Source organism: Tenrec ecaudatus, chromosome 10 (assembly GCF_050624435.1).
Source record: "Tenrec ecaudatus isolate mTenEca1 chromosome 10, mTenEca1.hap1, whole genome shotgun sequence".
Taxonomy (NCBI): Eukaryota; Metazoa; Chordata; class Mammalia; order Afrosoricida; family Tenrecidae; genus Tenrec; species Tenrec ecaudatus.
This window is the reverse complement of record NC_134539.1, coordinates 103,636,575-103,652,893: the sequence shown is the minus strand read 5'-3', so window position 1 is coordinate 103,652,893 and position 16,319 is coordinate 103,636,575.

The following is a 16,319-nucleotide window of genomic DNA, read 5'->3' as shown; positions in this document are numbered from 1 at the left end:
AGTTTGAATCCACCAACCAGTCCCTGCGGAGAAATTAAGGCCATCTGCTCCTATACAGGTTTACACACACACACACACACACACACACCCACACACACACACACACACACCTGGCCCCACCAAGTAGAACCATTCTGTCCCATAAGTAGATGGCAGTAGCCGCTAACAACAACCAGAAGAAAGGAAAGAGCCCAACACAAGAGAGCTTCAGAAGGTTCCTGGGAAAATGAGATCAGAAGACAATGAAATATTTCCAATAACTAGTGGAAGTCCCCTCATATAGGATATTAACAAATGACAGTATCCCGTGGTGGACAGGTTTCCACACAGCTTCCAGACTAAGGGAGTCTAGGAAGAAAGACGTGGTGATCTGTTTCTAAATGATTCATCAGTGAAAGCCCCGCAGAAGTCACAGCAGGACACCGTTTGATAGCATGCTGTAAAATGAACCCCCTAAATTGAACAGCACTCAAAATGTGCCGTGGCTGGCGGAGATGGTGCAGAATCCAGCAACATTTTCTCTGTCGGTCATGAGACCTCGTGAGTCACAGTCAACTGGACAGCAGCTCACAACAGCACATCACATTTCTGATCACTTGTTCCTTCTCCTGGTTCCCAGAAAGTAAATTGGAGGCGTTTCCTCAGCAGAGAAGAGTCTTAAAGGAAAAATCCTTCAGCTGGCCAAGCACAGATCAGAAGAAAAAACCACTAGGTAAAGGTTCAACCATCAAGAATCCGTGCGCATGTTCCTAAATTTAAGTAGACAGACTAGGATCACTCCAGGGTTGAGTAAGGCTGTGACATTTGTCATGTTGTACATAGTGGTGCTGTGAATCTGAACCAAGATATTTGACAGCTCCTCATAACAACAACGTGGCATAGTATGTAATGCCTTGAACTACTAACTGAAACGTCATCGGTTCAAACCTACCAGTTGATCCTCAGGAAGATTTTAAGTCTTGTAAACTGAGTCCTGTAAGGTCACTGTGAAACTTGGGATTGACTAAACAGTGGTGGATTTGGTACCAGTATGAAAGACAAAGACCCAAACAACAAATTAAAAATTCTCAGGAGAAGCAGAGACAGCAAAGGGAGGGAAAAAAGGGGGGAAATAATATTAAAAGACTATTAAAATACTGTAACAGAAATGAGATTTCAAAATATATAATAAATATAAATTGAATGCTCCTTTTTCTTCCAATTTATAGAAGGGTTGAAAGAATAAATTGAAAAAATCTACTTGAACATAAGATAAAGAGATGAGTACTAGGAGAGAAAATGTAAACAAAACAATCCTGGTGATTCAAAATCTCAAGAGCAAAAGTAACAGAGGAAGAAGTCAGGATATAATTAGCAATAATGATAATAAAAATGTGGGAAATGTCCTGGAACTACTAGACACAAGACTCCGTGTTACAGTGAATGAAGAAAAATCCAAGCCAAGAGACAAAAATCATGAGACGTGAAAAGCTAGAAGAGTTCCAATGTTAAGACATGTTGATGCCTTCCTGAAAGACTGAAGGTTCACGTCCATCAGAGTCACCTCAGAAGAAAGGTTGTCAATCTGCTTATGAAAAACCAGCCGTTGAGAGTCCTAGGGAGCACAGTGCTACTCTGACATTCAGGGGGCTGCTAAGAAGTAGCAACACGTATGTGGTATAAAATTAGGGGAAAGGCCCTATTGCAGGGCATAAACAGGTTCCAAAATATAATAAAGGAAGTACACTCAGTGAAAGACAAAATAGATGACTTTGACCTTTTAATAATAAAATACCTATGTACATCAAAAGTTTTCATCCAAAAAGTAAATTGAAAGCCCACAGACTGGGCAAAAATCTTTATCAATGACACAAATGGTCAAGGGAATAATTACTGAAATCTATAGATTCTGCAACACCTCAATAAGAAAACAAATAATGATTCATTTAAAAAGTAGGCCAAACAAGATATGATAAAATAATAATTTATAAATTATCAAGGATTCATGAGGGAGGGGGGAGCAGGGAGGAAGGGGAAAAATGGGGAGCTGATGCCAGGGGCTTAAGTGGAGAGCAAACGTTTTGAGAATGATGAGGGCAATGAATGTAGAAATGTGCTTTATACAATTGATGTATTATGGATTGTGATAAGAGTTGTATGAGCCCCTAATAAAATGATTAAAATAAATAAATAGAGAGATAGATAAAAATAAAAAGTGGGCCAAAGGCATGACAAGATAGTTCAGCAAAAAATAACACTTGAATGCTAACAAATAAATTTTAAAAGCTCATGATCATTAGCTATCTGGGAGATTCAAATCAAAGCAAAAATGAGACATCACCTTACACCCACAGTGACAGCCCAAGTCAAAAGAAAATCCAAAGAAAAAAATAGTAACAACAAATGCTGGAGAGAGTGCAGAGAAATGTGCACTCTTATATACTGTGAGTTGGCCTGTAAACATGTACAGCCCATACCTAACACAACTGGAACTAGAAATGCCACACAACCCAGCTATCTCTCTGATGAGCAATTGATATTTACCTAGGAGTATGGCAGGGACGGTTAGGGAGAACTTTGCATTTTTCTGTATATGAATTCTAGGACAGGTAAACTCTACGGTTTACTGTCTATTCACAGTAACTAAAATAATGAATTTACCTATGGGCTTGGCAAGGGCGGGTGAAGAGAGCTGGAGGACTAACAGCAACAAAGAAGAAAATGTTCTAAAATTGATAGATGATTGCACAACTCTTCTTAATATGATTGAATGATTGATTTGTGTGGTATGTGAATTATACACCAAATTTTCTTTTTTTAAGTTTAGAGGGTAGGAGAACTAGAAGACTAAGACACATGTAAAGGACTGGGATTCACACCAGCATTGCCTATCAGAAGGCAATAAAGCTGCACCTTCAAAATTCTGAGGAAAAAATTATTTCCAACTTAAATTGTATGCCCAAAGTGCTAGCCAGGAGTGACAGGAAAATAAAAGACAATTTTGAACATTCAGGAATCCAAAAATATACCTCCATGCATCATTTTTCAGGAAGTCACTAGAGGCTGTATTCCATAAAAGTACGAGTGTAAATCAACAAAAGGGTGAGGGGCTGGGGCCGGAATGCAGGAAAGGGGCTCTAAAGCAGGAAAAAGGTGACAGGAAGCCCCCACATGGTCATAAAGGGGGCAGGAAGACAGGCAGCAAACCAGCCAAAAGATAGAACTTCCAAGGTCAGCACAGGGAAAGATCTACTGTATTACCAGACGCAGTTGAAAAAAAAGTAAGGCTTATCGATATCAAACACATAAAAAGTGGTAAGGAAAATATATATAAACATACTGTTGATGTATTGTAGTATTTGGCTTGGCAGTAGTAATGTTGATATGGTCAAAGAACTGCAAATCTGAACAATGGTAAATAAAGACAATGTTATTAGGAAACGGGTGAGAGTGTGAATAGATTGGGGCATGATGAAGGGCTAAGTCAACCTCTACCGTAATGGGCACATAGTTCTCAAATTAGCAAGCCAAGAAATGGTGATATAAACATGTATGAGGGGCTTTCAAAGCTTCATGAAATAATTGTATTAAAAGATCATGAAATTTTTTCCATGAACCTTCTGAAGCCTTCCTAGAACTATAGAAGTAAACTGAGTTAGACAGGGTTCTCTAGAGAAACAAAACCTGATTGCTAATAAATTTTTATATATTTATACAGATAGATAGATAACATAAGAAATAAACAGTTAATTACATTATAAAGCAGTACAAATGGCTCACTGCAACTCACTCCCGTGAGACAGTTGTGAGACACTGGCAGTCCTTCAAGTTTTGAGGGCCACCGGGTAGTCCTCTGTAGAGCAATTCAGGCTATCCCGGCACAGGCAACAAACAGCAAGGCAGGTCACCAACAGTCAGTCCGATGACAGGGTCCAACTGTCCTCAGCTCAAGAGATGTCAATTCCAATGGTGTGGTGAAGCAAGTCTTAAAGGAACCTCAAGTTACTGCGACACAGTCCATGGGTTAGGTGTCCCACGGGTAGAGTAGCTTGCAAATTGAGGCACAGAACAAGCAAGGCAGCCACACTCTGGTCCGATGATCAAAGAGCAAGAGACAAGAGAGGTGAAGCTCACTGAGCCATTTATCCCTCCACCCTTCAATTAACCCCACAAGTGTTTATCGGCCAGGTTGGCACAATAAACTACCTCATAAACTCACTCCAAACTCACTGTCATCAACTCGATTCCAACTCATAGCAAGTCTACAGGACAGGTTAGAACTGCCCCTGTGGGTTTCCCACAATGTAACTCTTTATGGGAGTAGAAAATCTCATAGCAGTGAGGACACAAGATAACTGAAAGATGTTGTTTCTGGGGTGCTAGTAGGTCTGTCATGTAGTGGGTTACACATTGGGCTGCTAACCACAAGGTCAACACTGTGAGCACACCAGCCCACCCTCAGGGGAAAATGTGAAATTTGCTGTCCCCAGAAAGACGAACCTCAGAAATCCAAAACTGTAGTTCTACCCTGCCTTATATGGTAGCTATGAGCCAGGATCAACTTGATAACAGTGAGTTTGGTTTTGGTTTTTGTGTAAAACTACAAGGTGTGGAGGAATGAATAAGGAAACTGCTATTTTCTAATCAACCTTCAACTATGACCGCTGGAAATGTAATAGATGACTTTTTAACAAGGCAAATTTAAAGGATGAGACTGAGAAGAAGAATCTGTATGAACATCACTGCTCTAAAGAATGGAAATCTACATTGTCCAGCAGGATGACCAAATAATCATGACCATCCATCTGTGTCTTCCAGGTACCCATGAATGCCTGAAGCATAAAATCACGTGCCTCTGGCAGGGCCAGTCGCTGGGAAAATGACCATTTCTATGAGTGTGTGGTAGTTACATAATCTGGTGTCAATTTGAGACTATTAAAAGTGAGGAGATGCAGTTTAGCCTGTCAATCAGGTCTCAGCTTGATGAGCTCTCTGGAGTCTGAACGCAAACACTCCCCATGAGACTCCCTGATGACAAGCCAGATGGAGCTAAGCTGATTGAGCCAGAGCCTTGGAGCTGGAGGAGCCACATGGAGACCCACACCAGTGCTGAGATGCTTCCACAAACCCTGGATCCACAAGACTTTCCACCCACTGGCCTGTGATCTTTCTTCCTTCATTCGGTATCATTTCATGTGCCGTGTGAATCTGAAGAATTGATGGACTGGTAACGGACATAAGAGCTAATATCGGATTTATGAACTTGACCTGGACTGGGATGTTTTCTTTATGAACAATTGCTCATTGATATAAAGTTCTCTCACACACATATTAATGTCTATGAATTTGTTTCTCTGGTCAACCCGGACTAACACAGAGTGATCGGCAAGGAATTTCCATGGGACCAGGATTGAAAGTGTGTCGCCTTGTAAGAGTGCAACTGGCTTCCAGAACTTGTCATTTGAAGAAAGGCTCTGGGAAGGAACCTCACCCCGTGCGATCCTCCTCTTCCTCATCGTAGCTATCTTCTGGCTTCATTGGCACAGCCCTCGTTGGTTCACCCACAATGGGGTTTGGTGGGACTGGGGTGAGGCTCTTTTCTACTTCCTAAATTATTCCCCAGTCCTCTTATATCCTGTATTGGAGAAAATCTCTCAAGATTCTTAGCATGTGGATGACCTTGCTTTCCAGCATCCAACATAATATGGGTTTTCCCCAATTTGCAACATTGAAATGAAACCCCATGTTGAAACAGACATGAAAATGAAAGGCACATGTGCAACATTTCATGATCCTTGTGGGAGAAGACCCAACAGCTAGTTTCACACAGGATGAAGATAATGATATGTTGCTATAGCACATCACAGCTTTAAAAATACTTTGCCATCTCACTTGTATCACACAAAGCCTCTGAGACAGGGTTTGGTCAGGTTTTAGGCCCATTTTATAGATGAGAAAACTGAAGACCAGAAAGATCTGATGACTTGTTTAAAGTCTTATGGACAGTCAGTAGCAGCGACAACAGAGACTGTCTCCAGGGCCAGCCCTCTGTGCGTGTCGAGGAGTCCACCCTGCACATACAGTGGTTGAGCCCTCTGAAGCTAACCAAAAGGACACAGGCTTAAACACACCAGCTGCTCCTTCAGAGAAGAGATGGGGCCGTCTGCCTTCATTAAGATTGACAGCTTGAAAACATTGTGGACAGGTCTACTCTGGCCGATTGGGTTGCCAGGAGTTGAACTCTACTCAGCAGCCCTTTCGGTCCACTCAGTCATACTCCTTTCCTTGACGCAGCTCGGTGCAGACTGTCGACTGGGGGCTGGAGAAGCAATGGTAGAAGCTTGGAGTTGGCGTTCTGTTCAGTTCCACAGTGACTGAGACAGGGATGCTCCTTCCTGCCTGATTGGGGTCGTGTCCCCGAGTGACATAGGATATTGGAAGGAATGGACCTTGAAGAGGGTACCTGGGCACCGTCCCTAGAGGGCAATTAGATGCTGAGAGACATCTGCCCACCTGGAGCTGCTTCAGGTTGAATGCCTCTAAAAAGGATCGGGGTAGCCGCCATCACCTCATGCCATATGGAAGTCATTCCCCCTGCATCCTGAATGAGCAGAGTACTAATAGGTTAAAGGAGGTTTTGAATGATGATATGGCCAATTGATCCAAATTGGATAATTAAGAGGCGAGCGGGGGCTATTAGACTGATTCCTCTTGTGTTGGAGAATGATGCTGAGAGAAAGCACTGCCGAGATGAATTCTCAGGTGGCTGGATCCAGGCTGGTCCTGGCAGGGCTTCCTACGCTCTTGTGGAAATCATCTTGTGGCTTTTACAAACAATCCCAAGAGAACAACTGAACACTCTTGGCATCCTGACAAGGTTAATGTCGATGATAATCCACATCAGACCCTTTCTCTTCATTCGTTTGTAATTGTGAGTCTGTAGAACTGATACATTTTGGACTAACTAAAAACAACACCAAAGGCAAATGTACCCACATTGATCCAACGTGTCCCATCTTCCTGTGAGCCATGTGAACCCCTACAGCCTTATGGTTTGGATCCTATAAAAACCTCCAGTAAAAAGAGTTTTATGTTTTGAAAATGATTCAGGATAAACTCCCTTGCACTAGGGAGACACTTCTGCATTGATTTATTATTTTTTGTTTTTAAAAGATGAGTTAACCAGGGTGTAGTATAGCACCAATGAAACACACAATAGTCCTCTGGTTCCTTGAGGCTTCCTTGCCCCCCAATAGCATGACCCCAATCCTGCCTTTCGCTGCAGGCTTGGCCGCAGCAAGTACAGAGGTACAGATAAGAACTCAGGACACATGGAATCCAGGTCATATAAATCCCCCAGGAACAGAAATGGGAGTAGTTATACCAGGAGGGTAGGGGGAAGGTAGAGAGAGAAGGGGTGGAGAAACCACGGGGGAAGGGAGACAGTGTAAGACATGAGATTTAAAATAATTTATAATTTATCAAGGGGTCACAAGGGTGGAAAGAGGAAGGAGGATAAAAAGAGGAGCTGATACCAAGGGCTCAAATAGAATGTAAATGTTTATAAAATGATGGCAACATATGTACAAATATGTACAATTGATGTATAAATTATTGTAAAAGCTATAAGAGCCCCCAATAGAAATGGTCCTTTTAAAAAAATGGGTAGTGAAGTTTGGACACAGTGTGAGTTTCTGTTAAGAGTAATGGAAGACTCTGGAAAGAGCTCATGGTAACAGTTCAGCAATTAGAGCTCCATGAACGTAATGGTATTCACTGAACTATGCACCCAAGACTTGTTGAAACTGAGTATCTAGACCCATATGCACACGCGTGTACATTCATCACAATGCAATTTTAAAGCAACAAGATCAGATCACCAAAAATATTGCCGCTTCCATGCTAAGAGCCTTCAGTCACTGTGTGCCTCAGCAGTCCACTGGGAGCAACAACAACACATCTAGAAAAAGAAGCTGAAGCGAGAACTCGGACAGCAGGGAAAGGCGGAGGAAATAACGAGTGCCTTGGAGAAGAAAAAGATCGAAGCGTGAAGCTCGTGATCAGTCTTTAAGGGGGTGATGGGAAATCCAAAAAGAAGCCCGAGGAAATCGCGAGAGGTTGGAGGAAGGGGAGTCACAGAGGCTGAGGTGTGCCAGAAACTTCCAGAAGCTCGCCCCTCGATAGCAAGGTATGCCGCTATCAAACAGGCAGATTATCCCAAACCCTCCCCCCTCCTGTCTCCCCCTTTGCAATTTATACATTCCTATTCCTAAATTATCTCTCTATTAAGTATGCCTGACACACACCAAGCAGCCTCCCTGGCTGTCCACAATCTAAAATAAACAGTGGTGAGGACGGCCCCAGGAGAGGGCCAGGCGCTAAGCACTGAGAGCTTTCAAGGTCTCGGCTCCTTGTGATCTGCTGCCACTGAGCTGGAATCTTCCCTGGCCCAGTTAATCCCTTCTTTGACATGAGGTGTGTTTCCCGAGTAAAAGTTGTAAATCTTTTCCATTCCTCCTCCAGATTTCTAGCTCATTAGAGCAGTTAAAGACGCGCTGGACACATAATAACAGGTCATTAGCCCATAGCAAATGGCAGGATGCGGTTGTTATCTCACCGACCTACCGCTCTCCTGGTGCTTCCAGGGACTCCAGGACTCCAGGCGTGGGAGGGAGCTGCTCAGGGTGCAGTAGCGCGCAAGAGTACAGATGGACTGGGCTGCAAAGCTCTGCCTTTGTCTTCGGCAAAATGCACAGACGGCCTGGGGGATCAACAGAACACCCTGCATTCTGTTGAAGGCAGGCTGAGTAAAAAGGTCATCTTTTCCCAGTAAGCTGGGGAATTATTCTGCACCTCTAGCGTGGGAGAAAAAGAAATCTCTTATAAATTGGTCAAAGGCAATTTTTTCCCGTGGTGTCTTGCTCTTTAGGGCTGTTCCTGGGGTTACTTGAGTCACTGACTGAGAAATAGCATTGACTGACCACATAAGCTAGAGATTCTTAAATCAGGTGTCCACGATATGTTCAGCTATTAAGTTATACTTTTTTACTATAGTATACAATAAATTATATTAACTTATTGATTTCTCATCCTGGTTTTTATATGAGAAGAATTCAGACCCACAAATTATAAGATAAGACCAAAAAAGAAAAAAGAATGGTTTGAAAAAGAATCCGGTCTTAAGGGCCTTGCCAGGGAAGCCGTCTCTGGACCCACGTGGCTAGTTGGTTACACGTTGAGTTTCCAATCACAAGGTCAGTGTCTGGGACGCACCAGTTGCTGTATGGTTAGTTATGAAATCTCTAAAGTAGTTTAAGAATTGGCAAAGGGACCGTTCTTCTCTGTCCCATAGGATCACGATGCGTTAGAAGGGATGAGATGAGCGTGGTGGTTTCCTTTTGGGATGGGAGGCTGTGTGATATACAAAGACCACAGGTTGAACACTCAAAACCAGAACACAGTTTAAGAAGAGTGAAAAATAAAAAAGGAAATTGAAGAGGCACCTATATGGCAGGTGTGAGGGAAATTTAGAGGATCAAATGTAAGATTTCATAATAATTTTCATAAATATTTTGGAGATTAAAGTTTTCCTTCCTCATATAATGCAGTAAATATTTCAGAACACATCTTAATATATAGAAGTCGATAGATAATTTATGTAAAATGTTTCAGGGATTAATCAAGTTTCTTTATAAGAGCAATTCTTATAAAGCTTTCCTTTTAAGGTACAGTTGTGCCACCTTATAATGAGACCGGAACATTTTAACTTTAATCAAGGAGTTTGATCTCTGACAGGCCCAATTAGGCTTCAGAACCCTTAAATCGGACTCACTCCCGCCCTATCAATGAGGGATCAGAGCAGCCCTGAAGGACAAATGGAATTTCTCCTGTAGGTTTCTGAGGCTGTCAATCTTGATGGGAGGAGGTGTCATTTCTATCGTGCAGCGTGGCTGCTGGGCCTGAATAGCTACCCTCATGGTTAGCACCAAACACGTAACCCACGCCCCCCTCGAGGCCCCTTATTTATAGGACGATCGTTCTTATTTCTGGCCCCCTGTTTAAGATAACAAATGAGAATGGCCTGCTATTCAGTTCCATATGAAGGTGAAGCAATACTTTGGGGGATATTTCAAGTTCAAGTCATTTACACTGTTCAAATATATCTTTGAATCAAAGGACACCATGTGAAGTGTAACTTGAGCTAAATATTTAGTACAACACAAACTACTTTAAATAAACCCAGCGTGAACTTCCTCTATCTCAGGCTAGTGAACGCTGCATTAAAACCCCTGATGTTTTATGGGCAGAGTGAGGAGGTAGGTGGCATATGTTCTGTATCTCAAAAGCTAGAACTGATGGGAGAAGACTGGCGCCATTTTGGGATTCAGCAGGTCACATAGACCCAGAAATCACCTTTTGAGGCACCAACATATGTGCTGGCCGCTGTAATCAAGCAGTGAACAGACACATCTTGTAGCTGCCTGTTTTGTCACTCTACCTCCAGTCACCCAGGATGGGAAGCTTGAATTCCTCTTTGAACGTGGCCTTGGGTTTCCTCTCCATAGCCAACTCCTGGTAACGCTCGCCATGTTCAGAGTCCCAGCAACAAGCCGCCCTCAGGGTCTCTCAGCAAACCAGTGACTGCTGCTTCCTATCTAGTCTCTTTGTGCTCCACTAGCCATTGCGTCTCTACTCATCCTTCAGACTGACTCTCCCCAAACCAGCGCTGTCCTCTTTTCTCAGATAACTACCTGTGAGGTCTCCTCTTAAACCAATGAACAGAAAGTCCATTTGTGGGTGGCTCCACGTTCATCAGAGAAGAACTGGGCTCCATTTCCAATGCATAACTTTTCTGAAATGAATCGCTAGGTTTTTCTTTCAAGTCTCCTCTGGATGACCTTGAACCCTCAACCTTTCAAAGAGCAGCTGAGCAAACTGTTTGCACCACTTGAAAACTCTGGCTCGTCTTTACCCTTACTCTGTTCTACACACTTTCTTCTGGCCTTGCCTTAACTTCTTGTTTCTGAACCAATTTTGACTCAAAGCATGCTATAATACACTGCCATCAAGTTGATTCCTACTGATACAGAAATTACATTAGGTTTCTGAGGCTGTAAATCTTTATTGGCTGTATAAGACAGAGTATAACTGTCCCATGGGGTTTCTACAGCTGTACATTTTCACATAAGCAGACTGTCACCCCTTTCAACAGCCAAGTGACTGAGGGGTTCAAACCACACATCTTTCAGTTAACAGTCAAGTCCATAGATACGGTGTCAAATTCAGCCCTACTGGCCTTTCCCTCATGTAGCTCTCAGCTCTCTTTCATATCCTCTCCACTCTAAGCCAGTTATTTTCAGTCCCATGAAGATGCACAGGTTTCCTACCTCCACTGCCTTCTGTTCTTTTCATCTTGGCGGCCCAGACTGCTGTACATGGTAACTACTTACTGGTCACCATATTGGGAGCCCTGATGGCATAGTTGTTACCCATTGGACTGCTAACCCCAAAGTCAAGTTTTAAACCACCAGCTGCTCCGTGGGAGACAGATGAGGCTTTCTACTCCTCTAAAGAGTTAGTCTCTGAAACCCAGTGGGGCAGTTCGACCCAGTCCTATAGGATCGCTATGAGTCAGAATCTATTCGATGGCAGTGAGTTGTTTGGGGTGAGTTGCTGTCTTGAGGAGCCCTGGTGATGCAGACTAACTATCACCTGCTCCAACAGCGTGAAACAGAGCTCTTTGCTCCCGTCAAGACTGATAACTCTGGAAGCCTTACACAGCATCACTCCAGACAGGAACTGACTCGGCAGCAATGGGTTTGGTTGGCTCAACCACCATATTCAGGAGCATTAGGGAAAATGTGGAATATCTCATGTATAACTTTTTATCAATTGTATCCTGACTTGAGATTGCTTTAAGTATAAAATGCATACCAGACTTGGACCAAAAATAAGGAGGAGGCGGACAAGGAGGAGAAAACTCAATAATTTTTATATAGATTACATATTGAAATGATTGTGCTGAAAGACAACTAATTCATTTTAAATAATATTGTTTTCATTATTTTATATCACAATTTTATGATAGTAACATTTAACAAAATTTAATATTTCAATTAATTGTATCAGTTTTTATTTTACATTCGTTTTTAAATCATTTTATTGGCATATAGTTCACATAATATACAATTTAACAGTTCAATCATATTAAAAGTAGCTGTACAAACATCACCACCATCAACCCCAGAACATTTTCCTCTTTCTCATACTCATTGTGAATCCCCTGCCCTGCCCCTAGGTAATTATTAATCTAGTTACTGTCTCTCTCTTCAATTTCATGTACAGAAAATCATATAAAACAAACAAGAAACAACTTTTAAAAGGCAAAGTGAAACAGAAAAACCTCAATCAAAAAGCAACAGAAAATATTAAAAGCTGAAGCAATTTTAAAATGGGCCCAAAGGGAGATCAAAATGATCAGGTGTTCCATTTTAACCTCACGACACCTGCCATAATCAGCTTGACAATGCTCTCTATCTGGGAGCGAGGGTATTCACAGCCCTGGGCGATGGTCAGAGGGAGTTCACTGGGAGTTTGATGCATGCGGGGACCCTGCAGATGGATTTTGGGCTTCCAGGGTGGCGCACAGCCTTCTGCAAACCAGGTGTCCATACCATTCCCTCCTATTTGGATTTTGTTTACAATGCTTGGATCACAGAGACTGGTGTGCTTCATCCATGTGGACTTAGTTAAACCTTTCTTTGATAGCTCCTTGCTTGAAGGCAAGCCGCCAAGGCCCCCGACACTATTTTGGTAACAGTGAAGCAGCACCATCTGGCTTCTTCGCCACATTTTCTATAGCAACATGTCTGCAATGGTCTTTTCATGAGGAGAAGTGCCAAGTAGAGCCAGGACATAATAACTAATTGTTCTTAGATTAGGGCTATGATGAAGTATGAGTCCCAAACCCATTCATATATCTACTTTACCTAATTTTTAATACAGCTAATAAAAGATACAAAATTACATAGGTGACTCTCATTTGTGGTTTCCATTATATTTCTACTTGACAATGCTGGTGTTGAAGGACCAGCCTTCCTAGCTCTGGGTATTCACATTCTGACAATCCTTCAAAGCCCAATCTAAGCTTTGAGAAACCACATACAGCTTTCCCTCTTCTGAGATCTCTAGCACTGCACCTTGCTTCTTATCTCTCTGTACTTGGTAAGTCCCAGTGTTCCATGGCAACCGAACTTGAGTTTTCTGGGCAGCGACCCACAGGCTCCCAATGATGTGATTTCCGCCTAAGTTACTTAATCTCACTGGACCTGGGTTTTTAGATTATAACATAAGGAAAACAATGATGCCAATTTCATAAGGTTGTAGTGAGGACTGCCAACACCCATCTGTCAGTTTGTCATATTGTGGTGGCTCTTGTGCGGCTGTGTTGCTGGAAAATAGGCTATCGTCATTTCAAATACAAACGGGTTGCCCATGACGGACAAGTTTTAGAGGATCTTCTAGACTAAGATGGACTAGGAAGAACGGCCTACTGATCTACTTTCAAAAACTAGCCAATAAAGACCCCAGGGATCATAGGACACTGTCTGAGAACTTTACTTGTGTGCTTTGGATGCATTGCCAGGACCACTGGGGAAGGACATTATGTTTGGTGAAATGAAGGGCCGATGAGCTGGTTTGACACAGTGGCTGCAGATTAGACATTAAGTGCAGGACCAGGCAACATTTCATTCTGTTATGCACAGTATAGGGGCAACTCAACAGCAACCAGTGAGGATTGAATGAAATGATACAGACTGTATTAGACTGGGTTGACTAGAGAATCAAATCCAGAGACACTCATATGTGTATAAGAAAGAGCTTCATGTCAAAGAGTAATTGTATATTAAGGAACATCCCAGCCCAGTCCAGGGCAAGTCCATAAGTCAAATATTAGACCATAAATCCAGTACTAGTCCATAAATCCTTCTTCAGACTCAGGCAGCATATACAATGATGCAGAATGCAGGAAGATCACAGAGCAATGGGTGAGAAGTCTTGTGGATCCAATGGTGGTAGAAGTATCACAGGGCTGGCAAAGGTCTCCATTAGGTTCAATGTGTCTTGTCAACAGGAAGGTAAAGCAGTGAGAGAGTGTGTAGCTCGCCTCCAGGGAGAGAGGAAGTTCCCAGAATCCTCATGAGAAGGCCACCCCTACAAAGAGGCATCATCAACCTGTGACCTGATTGACAGCCTAGACTCCACCCCTACACTTACTTATCAAGGTGACATGAAATAACGACCACACAGATAGACTCTTCAGTGCAGTGTCAGGGACAGAGCAGTTTAGAGGGGAGGCCAGCAGTTTTTATCACAACCTTGACCGTAGTAAAATGTTTCTTGAATACATACATCAGTGAGGGCTTGTGATCCCTGCACTTAAGATCATTAGTCCAGAGAGTTAAGTTGATGATACAGTTACTCTTTGCCCAGCCTCAGTATAAGAGGCAAGTCAACCAACAGATACATTTACTAAGTGTCTACTGTGTCCCAAGGGAGCCTCGGTGGGGTGGTGTGTTAAACACTGGGCTGGCAACCACAAGGTCTGCAGCTCTAGCCCACCAGATACTCTGGTAGGAAAATGAGACTGCTCCCATTAAGATTTGCAATCACAGAATCACAATGCAGAGATTCTACACTGTTCTGTAGTGTCCATCAGTTGGAATTGACTCAATAGCAGTGGAAGGATGACTATTCTAGAATGCTAGGGTCACAGGGGTGGACACAGCCAAGTCCTGGACCGTCAGGACCTTAATTTCTAAGACAGCAAAGCAAGACATGATCATATAAACAAGCAAGTAGAATAGTTTCAGGTCCAATGAGTGTTTTGAGGGATACAGAGGGATACAGAGCTGTTAGTGGAATAGAATTGGAAAGGGAAATTCAAGAGGTAAATCATTTACTAAATGATCAAGGTTGGCCTTTCTGAGAGGGGCCCTGAGCTGAGACCTGCCCACCGTCAGAGGGATACCAGAGTGCCAGGACTGAGAGAACCATATAAGTCAGGATATCCTGAAGAGCTTCTCCAGAGTGGGGGTGTCACTCTAAGAGACCAGGGTGTCTCCTGTGATGCTCTCTCAGCACCAAATCCTGGCATGGCAGATGCTTCCAAAGCTGTAAGGAAACTTGAACTTAGCCTGACCACACACACCAGCACACACTCCTCCTTCTCCTTCCATATCTACCGCTCTGAAACAATTCCCTCTCTGAGACTGGCTGAAAGTGAGGCGAGCTAGCACCATTCTTCCTCGAAGAGGCAGACTGGCTTCCTGAGCCATGTCCTCACCACCTTGTTTCCCCTTAATTGCTAAGCTCATATTTCTTACAGAAGATAGCAAATAAAGGCCTTGTTAGCTACCCATCCATCTCCCCACACTCTACAGGATCCTCCTTCCCAGCAAGTCAGAATTGCAATCTACAGCTTGCCGTACTCTATTCTCCCTGTGTGAGTGTGTATACCTACCTGCTGGGTTGAGTATGGACCTACCTGTTGGGTAGAAAGTGGACACTCATCATCTCTGGTCTACTCTAATGTAAACTAATCCATTTGGGAAGTTTTAGTTTGTCACTTAACTATATTGACAAAAATGCTTGAATCCTCAATTCTGTGTCTACCCAGTTTATGGCACTTGGACAAATCATTTTAATTCACTGTACCTCAAATGTCTCCTTATAAACAGAGAGAACTAAATTAAAACCATGGATTTAAAATAGGGTGCCAAAGAGCCGTGGTGTTTGGTACGGGGCACTTCAGGTAGCAGCGCTGAGCTGGAAGGCAGCAAGGATATAGGACTCTGTGTGCCCATTTGCCCCACCCCATCAATACCGATGTTGGTTTTCCATATAAGGTTTTGACTGAAAGAAAGGTATCCACTTCTCTTAAAAGTCTGAAACTTTTGGAAGCCACCATTCCCTCAGGACACTTCCAACCTGAAGATGCTCGGACTCTGGCTCCCTAGGAGTCACCAGGAGAGCCCTGGGAGTGCTACCGGGGGAGATTTGACTGCTGGCCACAGACTAGTGGTTTGCACCCCCGTTGGTCCCAGGGGACATGAGGGGGATGTCTGCTCCTGTAAACCTGTAGAGGCTCAGAAACCTTGACACGCAGAGCGACACGAGGCAGAATGGGTTGGGCTGGATGGGTATATTCTACCGAAGCCATAAACACACCTGGTGGCCACCCAGATGCAAGCCCAGTGTAAGATGAGTTCCTGTTTGCTAAATCAAGTTGAAATTAAAGTGTGGAACAAATTTGTTGTTGTTTCTTTTGCTTTGCTTTG